Source organism: Schistocerca gregaria, chromosome X (genome assembly GCF_023897955.1).
Source record: "Schistocerca gregaria isolate iqSchGreg1 chromosome X, iqSchGreg1.2, whole genome shotgun sequence".
NCBI classification, from domain to species: Eukaryota; Metazoa; Arthropoda; class Insecta; order Orthoptera; family Acrididae; genus Schistocerca; species Schistocerca gregaria.
In genome coordinates this window covers 526,478,878-526,494,826 of record NC_064931.1, presented here as the reverse complement: position 1 = coordinate 526,494,826, position 15,949 = coordinate 526,478,878, and the positions used below count along the sequence as shown (strand labels likewise).

Genomic DNA, 15,949 nt, shown 5'->3' with positions numbered 1-15,949 from the left:
TGACTTTTCCTGCGCTTCTCGCAGCGATCTGCGCTACAAAATGTCTTTATTCAAGCTTTTGACAGGTGGTCATGTAATATGACTGGGCTGTGTAAGGGTGGAATACCTGAAACCATCTGTCACATTCGATGTAAAGATCATGCGTAGGACTTTAATGCGCAATTCCGTTCGGTCGTCTATGCCTTGTTATTAATGGTAGCGGATAATTATCCTGAAATTAGTTATCCATTAGTGTTATCTCTGCCGCTAATGTGGTACTCATTGGTTACTTGATTCACCAGTGCTTTACATCTTGTACGTGACAGTAAAGAAATCTTCTTACTGCCATTAACGTCCGCCAATTTTTGTTTCTCGAATGGTTCTGAAGTGGCGTAGCTGAAATACAACCCAAGCTACCATCCACTGTTAGCTCTCCTCACATAAACTGAGTGTTTTAAATTGCGTTTACTAAGGAGATCAGTGAATCCATACCGACCTTCATATGTTATAAAAATAAAGTGACAAATCCGCGTTCCTCGCATCATAGAGCCGATGTATTTGGTAGTTCAGATCTGCTATGCAGGAAGACAAGTTTCTGAGTGATGTTCGTAACCAAACGCGGGTGACAATCTTTTGCTTTACAGTTCTCCGTGGATGATTTTGCAAAATCACGTTTTACTGTATGTGTTGCGACTCGAATGTAGAAATTACAGAGGAACTAGTCTGTTAAAAGTTGCATAGTAGATCTAGTAAAAAATTCTGAGCAATAGATAAACAGTTGTAGGCGAAGATCAAAGTGGATAGCGCAATAAACTCAGGATAAGATGCAGCCCGCAGTACATTGGCTAAACCATGTACTTGCAGGATATAATGTTAAAAATTGCATTACGTAAGACGGAAGTCCCAACGGCCTTACCGCAGTGGTAACACCGGTTCCCGTCAGATCACCGAAGTTAAGCGCTGTCGGGCTGGGCTAGCACTTGGATGGGTGACCATCGGGTCTGCTGAGCACTGTTGACAAGCGGGGTGCACTCAGCCCTTGTGAGGCAAACTGAGGAGCTACCTGACTGAGAAGTAGCGGCTCCGGTCTCGGAAACACATACGGCCGGGAGAGCGGTGTGCTAACCACATACCCCTCCATATCCGCATCAGGTGATGCCTGTAAGTGAGGATGACACGGCGCCCGGTCGATACCGTTTGGCCTTCATGGCCTTTTCGGGCGGAGTTGAGACGAAAGTGGCAGCCTTTCAAGATAAACACTCAGACAGTCGGAGACAGTAACTAACAATGAAATAACTGAATATCTAGTCTGCGACACAGGTTATTATAATGATAATGAAATAGATGAAGGGTTTATCAAATTTCACGCTATATGTGAAACAATAAACAGCATGTTTAACTATCAAATGCGAAAATATACAAGTATAAGGTTTCATAAAACCACATTGCAATTGTGCGAAAGCGAAATTTATCATACGAATGTGATGGTTATTAATGAGGAAATAACTCAATACAGAGATAGATGGAAACTGCATGTGAAGAAAATGAGAAATGAAAGACTATCATAGAAAATCCTGAACTACAATCTGAACAGTAGGAGACACATAGAGGAACCAGGGATATGGTGGACATCAACGTTGTAAGACGGAAGTGGCACATGCTACTCCTTGTATGTACGACGAGGACGTCCTTGAGACACACAATATAGCCGTATTCCACAGGGCTATTTAGGGATCTGTTACTCAGCATGGTGTTAACTGTGCTAGAATTATTCTCGTCACTTGTTCACTGTTACTATCTACCAATTCGTTAACAAGAATTATGTCCTTGAAGTCTCCCGCCAAAGTTAAAAGGAATTTCTTCCGCCAAAGGTCAAACGATATTCGCAGTTATCAGATAATTTTATAATCGATGGCCATATCTGCATCACAAAAAAGTAAGAGTGGTTTTTTGATAACGATGTAAGAAAGTGTAGGATAGGTAAGAAACAAGGCTGAGTCTTCAAGTTTCTACTACAGTGGTGTTTAAAAATCGTTATTTTTAGAGCTTCGCCAGATTTAATTCCATTACCTACGCCCCTCTTGTAAATAGGGATCTATCAGTGTATCTGAGCAATGGCATATGGAGATCCCTATGTAATACGGAAAATGTCACATGAGGCCGACCAGCTAGTATAAATGGAGGCGAGGAGTATTGTTTTCCCACTAGAGATGCAGTAACGGCAGAATGTGTCGATCCGAAGAGCTCAGTGACTCCGAACGTGGACTACTCACAGGATGTCACTTGAGTAACAAATCAGTTAGGCATTTACAGCCTTATAAAGCTGCCCAACTCGACTGTTGGTGACAACAATTAAACCAGGACAAGGCAGACTTTATGTACTGACGGACACAGACGGTCGAGCATTGCGCAAAGCGATTTAAAAAAAAAAATCACATGAAATCAACGGCAGGAATCATGCCTGAATTCCAAAGTGCTATCAGCAGTCCAGCTAATACAATGACAGTGCGTAGGGATTTAAAAAGAATGAGGAGCAGTGGTCAAGTAGCTGCTGCCGGCTGCTGTAACCGAGCGGTTCTAGGCGCTTCAGTCTGGAACCGCGCGACCGCTACGGTCGCAGGTTCGAATCCTGCCTCGGACAGGGATGTGTGTGATGTCCTCAGGTTGGTTAGATTTAAGTAGTTCTAAGTTCTAGGGGATTCATGACCTCAGGTGTTAAGTCCCATAGTGCTTAAGTCCCCGAGGCAGGATTCGAACCTGCGACCGAAACGGTCACGCGGTTCCAGACTGAACCGCCTAGAACCGCACGGCCACACCGTCCGGCCGCGCAGATATGAAAGGGTAACGATGTGATTGGTGGTTGTCGATCACGACCGAAACCTTGACGACGAGTATGCCTTCACCTGCAATCCAACATCGCGCCATTGCCTCACAAATTTGGGTAAAGTACGATTCCACCAGCTAGCCAAATGGAGACTTACAGTGGGCCCATTTAAAACTCCTTCAGGTGCCGGTAACAGCGTCTAAGATCATTATGTGACATATTCCTGTCCTTCACAGTGATCGTTCAAAATTTGATACTGTTCACTCCCCTTATGTACATAGTAGGCCTGGCCACAGCACTAAACGAGAACAAAACTGATGCCCTCTGGTGGCCATTGCACCTTCCACAAAAAATTGCAATTCTGATCATTTACACATCCACCGATGATGTGTACGTTTACAGTCACATTGACATTCGACCATGTCTTCTTGGTGCTTCACTTTTTTTGACAGGCAGTGTAATTCTGAACCTAGTCCTCAATTTTGCGACTGGATTCTACTGTTGTGCTTGCATTGAGGATGACGGTCGTCACTTTAAATCACGATCACAGCCTTGAGGATAGTTTTTAGTTTAAGTCTTTCACTTTGGAACGGAATGTGCTCTGTTTTGAATATTCCTGGCAAATTAAAATGTATGCAGCTTCAACCAGGAATCTTGATTTTCACGGACACTGGTCTTAGGTAGAAACAATCCCTCAGTCTGTGGTTAAGCCGCTTCTCCGTAATAAACTTTATTTCAGTATTGCTAGTCCAACAAAGTACGCAAGGCAGCTTCTGTGATGTGGGAGAGATCCTGACAGAAGTGAAGCTGAGGGCCGGCCGTGAATCTTGCCTAGATAGTTCAGTCAGTGAGAGCGTTGCTTGTGGAGGGCACAAAGTTTTAATCTGCCATAAGGTTTCAAAATATCACAGGCTTCGTTGCCGGATGGAAGATTCATTCTGTAAAAATCCATTTGTGGTTGTTCTTGGCACATCCCAATGCTGACTCACACGATGATACTCGTAATGGTTTGCTGACTTCAGTAAACGGCTGTGTTCATTGAAGATACATTCAGTTCAATACGAGGGACTGAGGACCCTTAACAATGTACTTATTTGAGAATTTAGATCTAATTATTATTTGAGGTGAGCTAAATTACAATATGATTATGAGTATAAATGTTATCTGGAACTGAGCTACTTACAATAAGTAAAAAACCTGTCAGTTATTGATGAAGATGTGTGGGGAACTGTCAACCAAAGGCCTAAAACATTCAGTGGTAATAAAACACCGAAGGTCAGACAGGCCGAGGCTGTGCGAAAAGATTAACAATCATCTTGTGTAAGAACGGCACCCCATAGCCACAGGAAAAAGACCTACATAAAATTCACTGGCGAAAGCGACAACTAGTGCTCTAAGTTAGAGACAGTCAGGCGTCGTGATCAGTAAGAATTTTGAAGATGGTTAGGAAGAACTCGTCTCTTTATCAGGACCAGAGCGATGCAAATAAACGATAGTTACAAACCTTATCACAATCAACTGATTTCCGACTGCGAGAAACAATAGCTTCACGTGGCTTGTAGGACAAAGTACGCATTATACACTGAAGAGCCAAAGAAACTGGTACACCTGCCTAATATCGTGTAGGGCTCCCGCGAGCACACAGAAGTGACGCAACACGACGTGGCATGGACTCGACTAATGTATGAAGTAGTACTGGAGGGAACTGACACCATGAACCCCGCAGGGCTTTCCTTAAATCCGTAAGAGTGCGAGGCGGTGGGAATCTCTTCTGAACAGCACGTTGCAACGCATCCCAGATATGCTCAATAATGTTCCTGTCTGGGTCGTTGGTGGGCAACAGAAGTGTTGAAACTCAGAAGAGTGTTCATGGATCAACTTTGTAGCAATTCTGGACGTGTGGGGTCCTGCTGGAATTTCCCAAGTCCGTCGGAATTCACAAAGGACATGAATGGATGCAGGTGATCAGAGAGGATGCGTGTACGTGTCACCTGTCAAAGTGATATCTAGACGTACCAGGGGCCCCATATCACTCCAACTCCACACGCCCCACACCATTACAGAGCCTCCAACAGCTGGAACAGTCCCCTGCTGACATGCAGGGCTCATGGATTCATGAGGTTGTCTCCATACTCGCACACGTCCATCCACTAGATACAATTTGAAACGAAACTCGTCCGATCAGGCAACATGTTTCCAGTCATCAACAGTCCAATGTTGGTGTTGATGGGCCCAGGTGAGGCGTAAAGCTTTGTGTCGTGCAGTCATCAAGAGTACACGAGGCGGCCTTCGGCTCCAAAAGACCATATCGATGATGATTCGTTGAACGGTTCGCACGCTGACACTTGTAGCTGGCCCAGCATTGAAATCTGCAGCGATTTGCGAAAGGGTTACACTTCTGTCACGTTGAACGATTCGCTTCAGTCGTCGTTGGTCCCGTTCTCGCAGGATCTTTTTCCGGCTGCAGCGATGTCGGAGATTTGATGTTTTACCAGATTCCTGGTATTCACGGTACACTCGTCAAATGGTCGTACGGGAAAATCCACATTTCATCGCTACGTTGTAGATGCTGTGCCCATCGCTCGTGCGCCAACTATACCACCATGTTCAAACTCACTTAAATCTTGATAGCCTGCGATTTTAGCTGCAATAACCAATCTAACAACTGCGCCAGACACTTCTTGTCTTATATAGGCGTTGCCAACAGCAGCGCCCTATTCTGCGTCTTTACATACTCTATACTTCAATACGCATGCTACACCAGCTTCAGTGAAGGTTGGACAAAACTAGACTTACCTTTCGGATTCTGTGTAAACGGCAAAGACTTAATACGTCAGTATCGTTTCATATCCGCCACGTAAACAACGGATACAGAATTTCCTATCCCACGTAAAATAATAATATGTGAAGCGTAACCAGTCTCAGTTCAAAAGAGCGAGAGTTCTAATTTAGCAGTACATTTCTCTTTGTTGAGATTAGAAAACCTTAATAACTTTGTTTCGTGAAGTTTTCACTCTATACGTTATCACAAGACCAGGATTTAACGTGTCACATAGAAAAGATGGCTGGCCGGAGTCGCAGGTTCGAATCCTGCCTCGGGCATGGATGTGTGTGATATCCTTAGGTTAGTTAGGTTTAAGTGGTTCTAAGTTCTAGGGAACTGATAACCTCAGAAGTTAAGTCCCATAGTGCTCAGAGCCATTTAGAAAAGATAAACTGCATCATTTGCTTCCCCGCGTCAGAAGCGAGGTCATGACTCTTGTTTAGTTTCATAATTTATCAGTCTTATGAAATATCTTTGTGGGTGCATTGGCGGGCTTAGTACTGCTGACATACAGCCAACTATTCTTGGCAAAGTTCTGCATGTGCCCAACGAGCAACACTTTGAGCACATACCGCTCGTGACCCACCGCTACCACTCTACTCGCTGGAATATCAATCATAAAGCTCTCTTAATCGAAGTATAATCCTTCTTGTTCCATAAAATTTCGAACGTGCAGCCGCATAAATTCAGTTTCTTCGTCTAATATTTCGGCTGAATACCGTCTTCAGAGTGAGCCGAGGTGACTGACGCTCAAGCACTTGCTCCGTCCTTTTAAACCCAAGAACCGAACCACTGCGCATACTGAATTTATGCAGCTGCACCCCCGAAAATTCACTTGAGGACCTTAATTAGTGCCCAGTACATATAGGATGTCCCAGGAGGAATAGTCAGTATTCAAGGATATGACAGGAACGATCATTTGGACCAAACAGAATCTAGTAAACATGAGCTCCAAAATGCACGTGTTAGAGCTACGATTATTTGTTGTGTGAAACAAATCTCTTGTACCTCAGGCTCTTTGTTTTCCATATTTTGAGAGGTGATAGATAGCTTCGGCAAAAACAAAACAAAAAGTCCAGCGAATATGGAGTCTAGTGCATATCTTAAGACCTATAAGCACTTGTTCAGTGGCGATGATGAAAAAGTGCTCATAGCTCTTAAGGTATGTACTTTAGACACCATGTATGCAAGACATTTTTCACTTGTTTTCGTCCATTCGACGACATCTCAATATATGGAAAGCGATGAGCTTGCAGTAGAAGAGATTAGCTTCACAGTATCGAAGATGCTCATACCTCTTAGATGAGCATTTTAGAGAGAATGCTTATTAGATTTTTTTTTAAATTTCTAATGATCCTGTTATATCCGTGGATATTGTCCATTCTTACTGAGACACCCTCGATACAGTGTTTCTACCTTATGGTTCTTTCTTACGTTTTCCACTACCGTAATTCTATCAAATTAACTAAGATAGCTGCTGTTTTAATTTGCAGTTCAGGCAGTTTTATTATCAGATGTTCATTTCTGTGGAAGCCGAAACTAGTGTGCGGAGTTGCAGGTCACCTGATGGGATAACCAATGAGGAGTTACTGAATCTAATATGAAAGAAAAGAGTGTCATGGCACAACTTAATTGAAGGTAGAGATAATTTGATGGGACACACGCTGAGGCATCAAAGAATAGTAAGTTTGGTAATGAAGGTAAGTCTGGAGAGCAGACACCTCAGGTTTCAATACAGTAAACAGATTTAATCGGAAGTAAGCTGCAGTAGCTGCGCAGATATTAAAAGACTTGCAGAAGATAGACTAGCATGGATAGCTGTGTCAAACTAGTCTTGAGACGTGACTACAAAAGCAACATTCCACCGTTACGTACAGGCTACCGTTATCTGCTCAGCGCCGTAAGGTTAATGTCTGCTAGACACGCTGTTCAGCCTACAACAGGGCAGGCACCTGGGCGAGGGACGGGAACGTAATGACAGGAGATTCCAGCCATCGTAACTGCCTGTTGACTAGCGAGAACCAGTCGAAACGCAGAACTCAAGCAAACTATGTTATTCCTGCGTGCTAAAACTGCTTGTGTGACACCAAGCGGATGAATTGCAACTTGTCTTAGACATTGCGGCTATGTTTACCAATTTCAGAGGTATCCCTTCAGTCCACTATTACTAATTCTCCCGTTATGTATGGGTGAAGAATTATTCTGAGAGCAAGTCAACACGATGCGTACTGCTAAAAAGCGTTGCGATTTCATCGAAAAGGGAGAAGATAATTCGTCCAACAGTTCACCAGCAACTCAATTTTTTCTGCCACTTACCGCTGCCGTGTCGATCATGTTCACAACAATTACAAATCTTAGGTAAAATACAAGTGCAATACGTCACGAATTTCCCACTGCTTTAAAGTTGTTTCCACATTTGAAGGGACGCATGTGTGTTGTGATGTGTTTCTCATAACCATTAGTGCATTCTTAATACCGCGTAAGTATAGCAGAAAAGAAGACAAAGCCGCCTTCAGCCCTCAGGTTGGTTTGAATACCACGTGCTACTATCGGACATGATGTCCCTTACCTTCCTGCCGGCCGGAGTGGCCGTGTGGTTCTAGGCGCTGCAGTCTGGAGCCGAGCGACCGCTACGGTCGCAGGTTCGAATCCTGTCTCGGGCATGGATGTGTGTGATGTCTTTGGTTAGTTAGGTTTAATTAGTTCTTAGTTCTAGGCGACTGATGACCTCAGAAGTGAAGTCGCATAGTGCTGAGAGCCATTTGAACCATTTGAACCTTACCTTCCTCCGACCTTTGTACTGACTTAACCAGACAGCTGTCGAGAGACCTACAGTTTTACAGTTTAACGTGGACTCGCAATGCCCAACGTAGCATTTTCCTCGTAAACAATTTATGACAGAAAAATAACGAAATAAGTGACAAGTGATACAACGAACCCTGAGATCAACTTACGATTGAACCACAAATACCTGGATTTATGTTGTTCTGAGACTTAACCAAGTATTCGCCAACTGAAATACGCTAAATATTGTCTACATAGTAAATTTACTGCCAATATATCCATGATATGAAATATTGCAGTAAAATATTTGCATTAGTTAGTTATGTGTTCCGCTGATCATATTCACGATAGATATTAGCATTTACCATGTGTCATTTAAGCAACTGTCATATTTACACACATCAAAAAAAGTTTTGCATTACCCCTGTTCCCAGAACTCCTGAAGACAGACGTTGACTGTGGATATTGTATCACAGACACAGTCCCTTTAACTGTCCAGAGATGTCACTAAACCCGCCGAAAGATGTACACAACCATTCATGAGCAGCGCCTATTAGACGGAGGGGATCCGACAGCCGATCAGTTCCATTCATTCCAACAGGAAGGAGGTACGCGGCTTATGTTTCCTGTAGTTCAAACATGCCTAGACGGTCAATACTGTGATTCGATCGCGTACGTTGTGCCAGGAAGGGTTCTGAACAAGGAAAGTGTCCAGGCGTCTCCGAGAGAACCAAAGCGATGTTGGTCGGACATGGAGGAGATACAGAGAGACAGGAACTGTCGATGACATGCCTCACTCAGGCCACCCAAGTGCTACTACTGCAGTGGATGACCGCTACCTACGGATTATGGCTCGGATGAACTCTGACAGCAACGCCGCCGTGTTGTATAATGCTTTCCGTGCATCCACAGGACGTCGTGTTACGATTCAAGCTGTGCGCAGTAGGCTGCATGATGCGCGACCTCACTCCCGACGTTCATGGCGAGGACCATCTTAGCAACCACGACACCATGCAACGTGGTACAGATGGGCCCAACAACATGCCGAATGGACCGCTCAGGATTGCATTCACGTTCTCTTCACCGATGAGAGTCGCATATGCCTTCAACCAGACGTGTTTGGAGGCAACCCGGTCAGATTGAACGCCTCAGACACTGTCCAGCGAGTGCAGCAAGGTGGAGCTTCTCTGCTGTTTTGGGGTGGCATTATGTGGGGCTGACGCACAACGCTGGTGGTCATGGAAGGCGCCGTAACGGCTGTACGATACGTGAATACCATCCTCCGACCGATAGTGCAACCATATCTGCAGCATATTGGTGAGGCATTCGTCTTCATGGACGACAATGAGGGCCGCCATCGTGCATATCTTGTGAACTTCCTCCAGGATTAACGACATCGCTCGACTAGAGTGGCCAGCATCTTCTCCAGACATGAACCCAATCGAACATGCCTGGAATAGATTGAAAAGAGCTGCTTATGAACAACGTGGCCCAACAACCACTCTGAGGGATCTACGCCGAATCGCCGTTGAGGAGTGGGGCCATCTGGACCAAGAGTGCCTTGATGAACTTGTGGATAGTATGCCACGACGAATACAGGCACGCATAAATCCCAGAGGACGTGCTACTGGGTATTAGAGGTATCGGTGGGTGAAGCAGTCTGGACCACCACCTCTGAAGATCTCGCTGTATCGTGGTACAGCATGCAATGTGTGTTTTTCATGAGCGATAAAAAGGGCGGAAATGACGTTTAAGTTGATCTCTATTCCAGTTTCCTGTACAGGTGATGCAAAACTTTTTTTTGAAGTGTGTAGTTGTTACTGATATATCTATATTATTTTATTTTTGTCGTTTACAGGTATGGAACTGACTACATACTTCTGTTTAACAATCTCCACACCTATACCCTGCACGTTACTGTAAGTACATGGCAGAGGGCCCATCTATTCAGTACTCTATGGTATAGGATTTATCAACAAGAAAACATCAATTTCTCTTTCAAATCTGGTCAAATCGTCAAAAATGGTTCAAATGGCTCTGAGCACTATGGGACTTAACTGCTGTGGTCATCAGTCCCCTAGAACTTAGAACTACTTAAACCTAACTAACCTAAGGACGTCACACACATCCATGCCCGAGACAGGATTCGAACCTGCGACCGTAGCGGTCGTGAAGTTCCAGATTGTAGCGCCGTTAACATCGCGGCCACTCCGGCCGGCTTCAAATCGTCAAACAGTTTTATATTTCTCTGTACGGTCAGTCCTTCGTGTGCTGAAGTTCGGTGCATTATAAGACAGTTCACATGATTCTCCCTTGTGCTATTGCATTTGTAAATATCAGTCTCGGACTGCAGTAAATAGATAAAAACATATTTCATATCATTAATCAACGAATATACTGTGAGACTACAGATAATAATTTCAACTCCTTAAATATATCCCTACTTGATGTACATGATAGTTAAGTTACTAATTTATAGGCCCTTAAAAAGGCAAACTATTCTTACGCAGAGGTAGAGGAAGCTAAATTTTTTAGCCAGCTGACGAAATAATAATTACAATTAACGATTTCATCATTACTTGCGCCACAAACATAGAATTTTCTACCTAATTTGCTATTTATTTTTTCTGCACCTTTATGGTAGCACAAACCTACATGAGATGCCGTCTTTCAATATTTGAACAAGACCATTTATGCAAGATAAGTTAACAATTGTCACTGAAGACAGTATATTATTTTCTGTGTTGACACTTCTTTACTCAGCCTAACAGAAATTCTTATACGATTTGCAGAAAGCAGTGCTAATTATACCTTTTAATTAAATAAATTAATTGGTATATCTCATAGAGCACGTTTATAAAACAAAGACGATTCTTTTCAGTATCCTTTTTTCTGTTTTACTTTTCCTTTAAGGAAGTTAGTCATGAAAGATGTACTAAAGAACGTATAACGAAATGGGGAAAGTGAACAGAAAAATTCAAGTGAAATTCAGAATTATTAGTGAATAAGAGACGTGTTGAAAAGTCACAGGGCCTGAGAGATTTCACTTGGCTCACTTTTGACGAGCAATTAATCATCAAAACGAGAATATTAACGGATGATTCGCGGTAATATGCATTTATTCTGGTGATAAGTGAAATTGTGAAAGGGATTACGAAACACATGGAATATAATTTTCCTTGGCTTTCGGGAAGAAGTGATTACAGTGGTTTTAAAGTTTATTCGATACTTGCGTTACAAGATAAAATAGCAGTAGGTCGCATTACAGTTTATTTATTTTTTTTTTTTTACTTATGATCTGTTTAGTTATCGTTCTCCATTCTCTTTACGTTCATATTCCTGTTACAATCTCTCTGTGCAGTGAGCAAAAATTGAAACTGAATTTTCATTTCTAGTTTCCAGAATTTGGCGTAAGATCAAATTACATTAAAACTGGGGACTGATTTGTGATTATCGTAAAAAAACTATTTAGATCCAATTTTTGCTTTAATTTTTGTTCGCCGGCTAGACAGTCTGTGTCGTTGAGCTTCAAATTAAATCCACACAACAATGTTATTCAGGTTTTCCGTCGAGGCATCGAGAGAAATTTGGAAAAGCACAAGTTCCACTGTATTACTTCTAGAGACCGTATCTAATACAGTTACCTTTATCTTCTGTTTGAACATCGCAGATGATTCTGCTTTCATATTTACGCTTAAAAGATCCTTTTCTATAATCATGCTTATTCAAAACTGTCTTAACGAGAGTCTTTTCTCGAAGTAAACGAAAAATTGATTAAAATACGCGCCTGCACTAATCGCAGAGCCTTCCTACAGCCGCTTATCTGTCACGGAGTTGCACGATGCGTGAACGGAATTTTCCGTTGGAAACGTCCTTACGCCTTGTCTAATACTCGAGAACCGTGTTCTTTAACTCGTAACATCAGGGATCGTACTTTGATGGGAAGGCTTCCGTGGTGCTGGACGTCAATAAATATGCACAGCATTATGAACCCTGATAATCACTTTTGATTGAATTAAGACATTATACACAAAGTGTTGAGTAAAGAAGAAAACATTACCTTTATTGGGCGTTACTACCAAATGCTTAGAATCCTCATTAGCTTATTTATACCAGAAATAAACAGTAAATTCGTTGAACATATTGATGTCAGAGTACAAGAAAATTTGTTGTAATTTAAAGTCCTGGAATATGAATTAACTACGAGCTAAAGTAATATATCTTCGCATACGTAAAAAGAACAGATAAAACTGTAGACGTGTTGTCACCGTCACAAAAAAGGAATAGAAAAAATGGATCTAAAAATGCACCTAGTGCAATCTGTTTATATCTAAATTCATATGCTTATTTAGACATATGCGCCATCGCTTTGCAAACTGATAGACCAATCTATAGCTAGCGAGCTTTGTCATTCTACTCACGCGATGCTGAACAGAGCGTGTAAAGAAAGGAATTGATGACATAGGACTGTGATGAGAAGTTATTCGAGTCAACAGACCATTAGGGACTCAGGCTTTCACTGCTGTGTTTGTGTGCCGTCGCAACGACACCGTTTTGTTCCTACGGCTGCGTGTATCTTCTCAGACGGCCTCTCTACCTCTGGGAATTACGGAGTTCCAAAACGTGCATGTCTTGTGTCTCTCGTGCTGAATGGGTATGGTTGTGAATTCCCTTTTCCTGTTTCACACATTCATAAAACTGCTAGGAACTTGGAAGCTCAAGTGTTTTACAGCAAGGTCTACGTTTTGCTGCGAGTCACTGTGAAGTGTGTGGCAGAGTATACTTTTTATTGTACTGTATCACAAAGTTTCTTCCATTTCCATTCACGGATGAAGTGTAGGAAGGATGATTTTTAATATGGATCTTCTGCGCCTGATTTTGTCTGCACTGTCTCTTCGTGATAGATAAGTAGTGCTGAAGAACGCTTGTAGTTCCTGCTCTGAAAACCTTGAAGTTTTCTAAGGAGGTTCTTCGACAGTCCGCTAGTAAAGATTTTTCAACATTTCTGTTACGCGGTCTAGAGAGTCAAATAAGCCTGTGAACATTTTCACCATCCATTTTTGTATACGCTCGAAGTCCACTGTTAATCGGCCTGATAAGGGCCTCACATCCACTAAGCAGCCAGAACATTATGACCATACCTAATAGCCGGTATGTCCACATTTGGCACGGATAACAGCGAAGACGCATCATGGCATGGAAGTAAAGACACCTTGGTAGGCCGCTGGAAGAAGGTGGCACCACATCTGCATGCACAAGTCACATAATTCCTGTAAGTTCCGGGGGAGAGGAACGATGAGCTCTGACGCGATTTCAATCACGTCCTAGATTCGTTCGATTGGGTTCAGGTCTATCGATTTGGGAAGCCAACACGTCGATTGAAACTCGCCACTGTGTTCCTCTAGCCACTTCATCACATTCCCAGCTTTGCGGCATTGCGCATTATTTTATTGAAAAATGACACTGTCGTCGGGAAACATGATCGTCATGAAGAGTTGTACGTGGTCTGCAAGCACCATACGATACTCCTTACCTGTCATAGTGCCTTGCACGAGCTCCAGTGGATCCATGGATGCCCACGTGAATTTTTCCCAGAGCATAATGGAGTCGCCTCCAGCTTGTCTCCGTACCGTAATACAGGTGTCAAGGAGCTGTTTCCGTGGAAGTCGACAGATTCGCGCCCTTCCCTCGGCATGATGAAGAATGTATCGGGATTCATCAGATGATGCAGCGCTCTGCCACTACGTCGAAGTCCAGTGCCTATGGTCACATGCCCATTTCAGTCGTAGTTGCCGATGTCGTCATTGGCACATGCATGAGTCGTCGGCTGCGGAGGTCGATCATTAGAAGTGTTCGGTCCGCTGTGTGTTCAGACATTGTACTCTGCGCAGCGTTAGAGACTGATGTTAGTTCCGCCACAGTTCGCCTCCTGTCCTGTTTAACCAATCTCCGCAGCCTACGACGTCGGACATCTGGAAACATTATGACGTCTGGATGTGGTTCCACCTCGGTTTCGCAAAGTGTTCAACACACTCACTACAGCACTCCTCAAGCCGGCCGCGGTGGCCTCGCGGTTCTAGGCGCGCAGTCCGGAACCGTGCGACTGCTACGGTCGCAGGTTCGAATCCTGCCTCGGGCATGGATGTGTGTGATGTCCTTAGGTTAGTTAGGTTTAAGTAGTTCTAAGTTCTAGGGGACTAATGACCACAGCAGTTGAGTCCCATAGTGCTCAGAGCCATTTTTTCGAACCACTCCTCAAACACCTGACAAGTCGTGGTGCTTCCGAAATGCTCCGGGCCATCGCAATCTCCACTCGATCAAATTCAAATAGATCCCCCTTCTACGCACAACATATTCACTGATGCGTGTCTGACTAGCAGTCATTCCTCGCCAGGTGAGGCTGCTATCGCCTGGACGAGTTTGCGTCGATAGTGTGCAGGTGGTCATAATGTTCTGGCTGATCAGTGTACTTCAGCAATATTTAAGTTTGAGTACCATTAGTGAGTTTTGTTCAGTCGAATTGCTCTTTTCCAGTATCCTCCCAACGGATCAGAATTTTATATTTACATTTACGTCACCTGAAAGAAGTGTGGTAGCTGAAGGTTACAGGGTGATATATCTGGCGCCTCTCTGCGATGGCGTGGTATGTGTTGCAAGTTTTTGAGACAAATGACACCTAGAGCTTATTCATATACAACACTGGGAAACTGAGGTGGTCTACTGTTACAACAGTGTGGTGCCAGATTCAAATCGCGAAGTGACTTTCCGTGCTTTCTGTACATTGCTCCTTGCACACATTTGGATACCTTCAGTCAACATTCTCTCTGAGAGAAGTTGGTGCTCGCCTTTAATTATCTGGCTGTTGACTATACATTAGAAAATTTTTCTGATGATAGACGGCCTACTGATTTAAATGCCATTTCTTTAGGTAACAGTACAGCACTGATTACAGAATTTAATTTTTTAAGACAGCAGCAACAGCCTAGTCTAATGCCCAGATAGGCCACCAATAGACAAACGCAAGATTATTTATAACTGGATATTTTATACTAGAATGGAATTCTTAATCAATACACTACTACTCTTATTATTCAGCAAAAAGGGAAGCAGACAACGAAAACTTCGAGTCGCCATAGATTTCTTCCGTTTTTTGTATATTACAACCGGCATCATCATCATCATCAACAACATCATTACTGTTATCACCGAGCTAGGTGGAACAGTGGAAAGACTTCGGACTCGCATCCGGGAGGGTGGTGCTTCAAGTTCCTATCGAACCATCCAGATTACGTTTTCCATGGCATATGTCCGAATGGTTCCTTTAAAATCAGCATGGCCGATTTCCCTTCTCATACTTGCCCAACTCGAGTTTTTACCCAGTCATTGTCTGCAACTGCCTGAAATATCCACTGGCTCCATGGATTCAGTGTATACTGTTTTCTTTCCAGTTCGTTGGTTACACATTCTTATATGCTTATTGTAATTAATTTTCAAGCCTTCTCTGTTACGTTCTTATGTTTGTTGTGTAAGTTTACCAG

General features: G+C 43.2%; 1 protein-coding gene and 1 pseudogene across 1 annotated transcript in view; both read left to right on the top strand.

Annotated features, from left to right (window-relative positions):
* LOC126297835 (cysteine dioxygenase type 1) overlaps nucleotides 1-15,949 on the top strand; it is a 124,825-nt gene that overhangs the window by 41,911 nt on the left and 66,965 nt on the right. The window lies entirely within an intron of this gene.
* Nucleotides 882-999, top strand: LOC126299852 (5S ribosomal RNA; annotated as a pseudogene).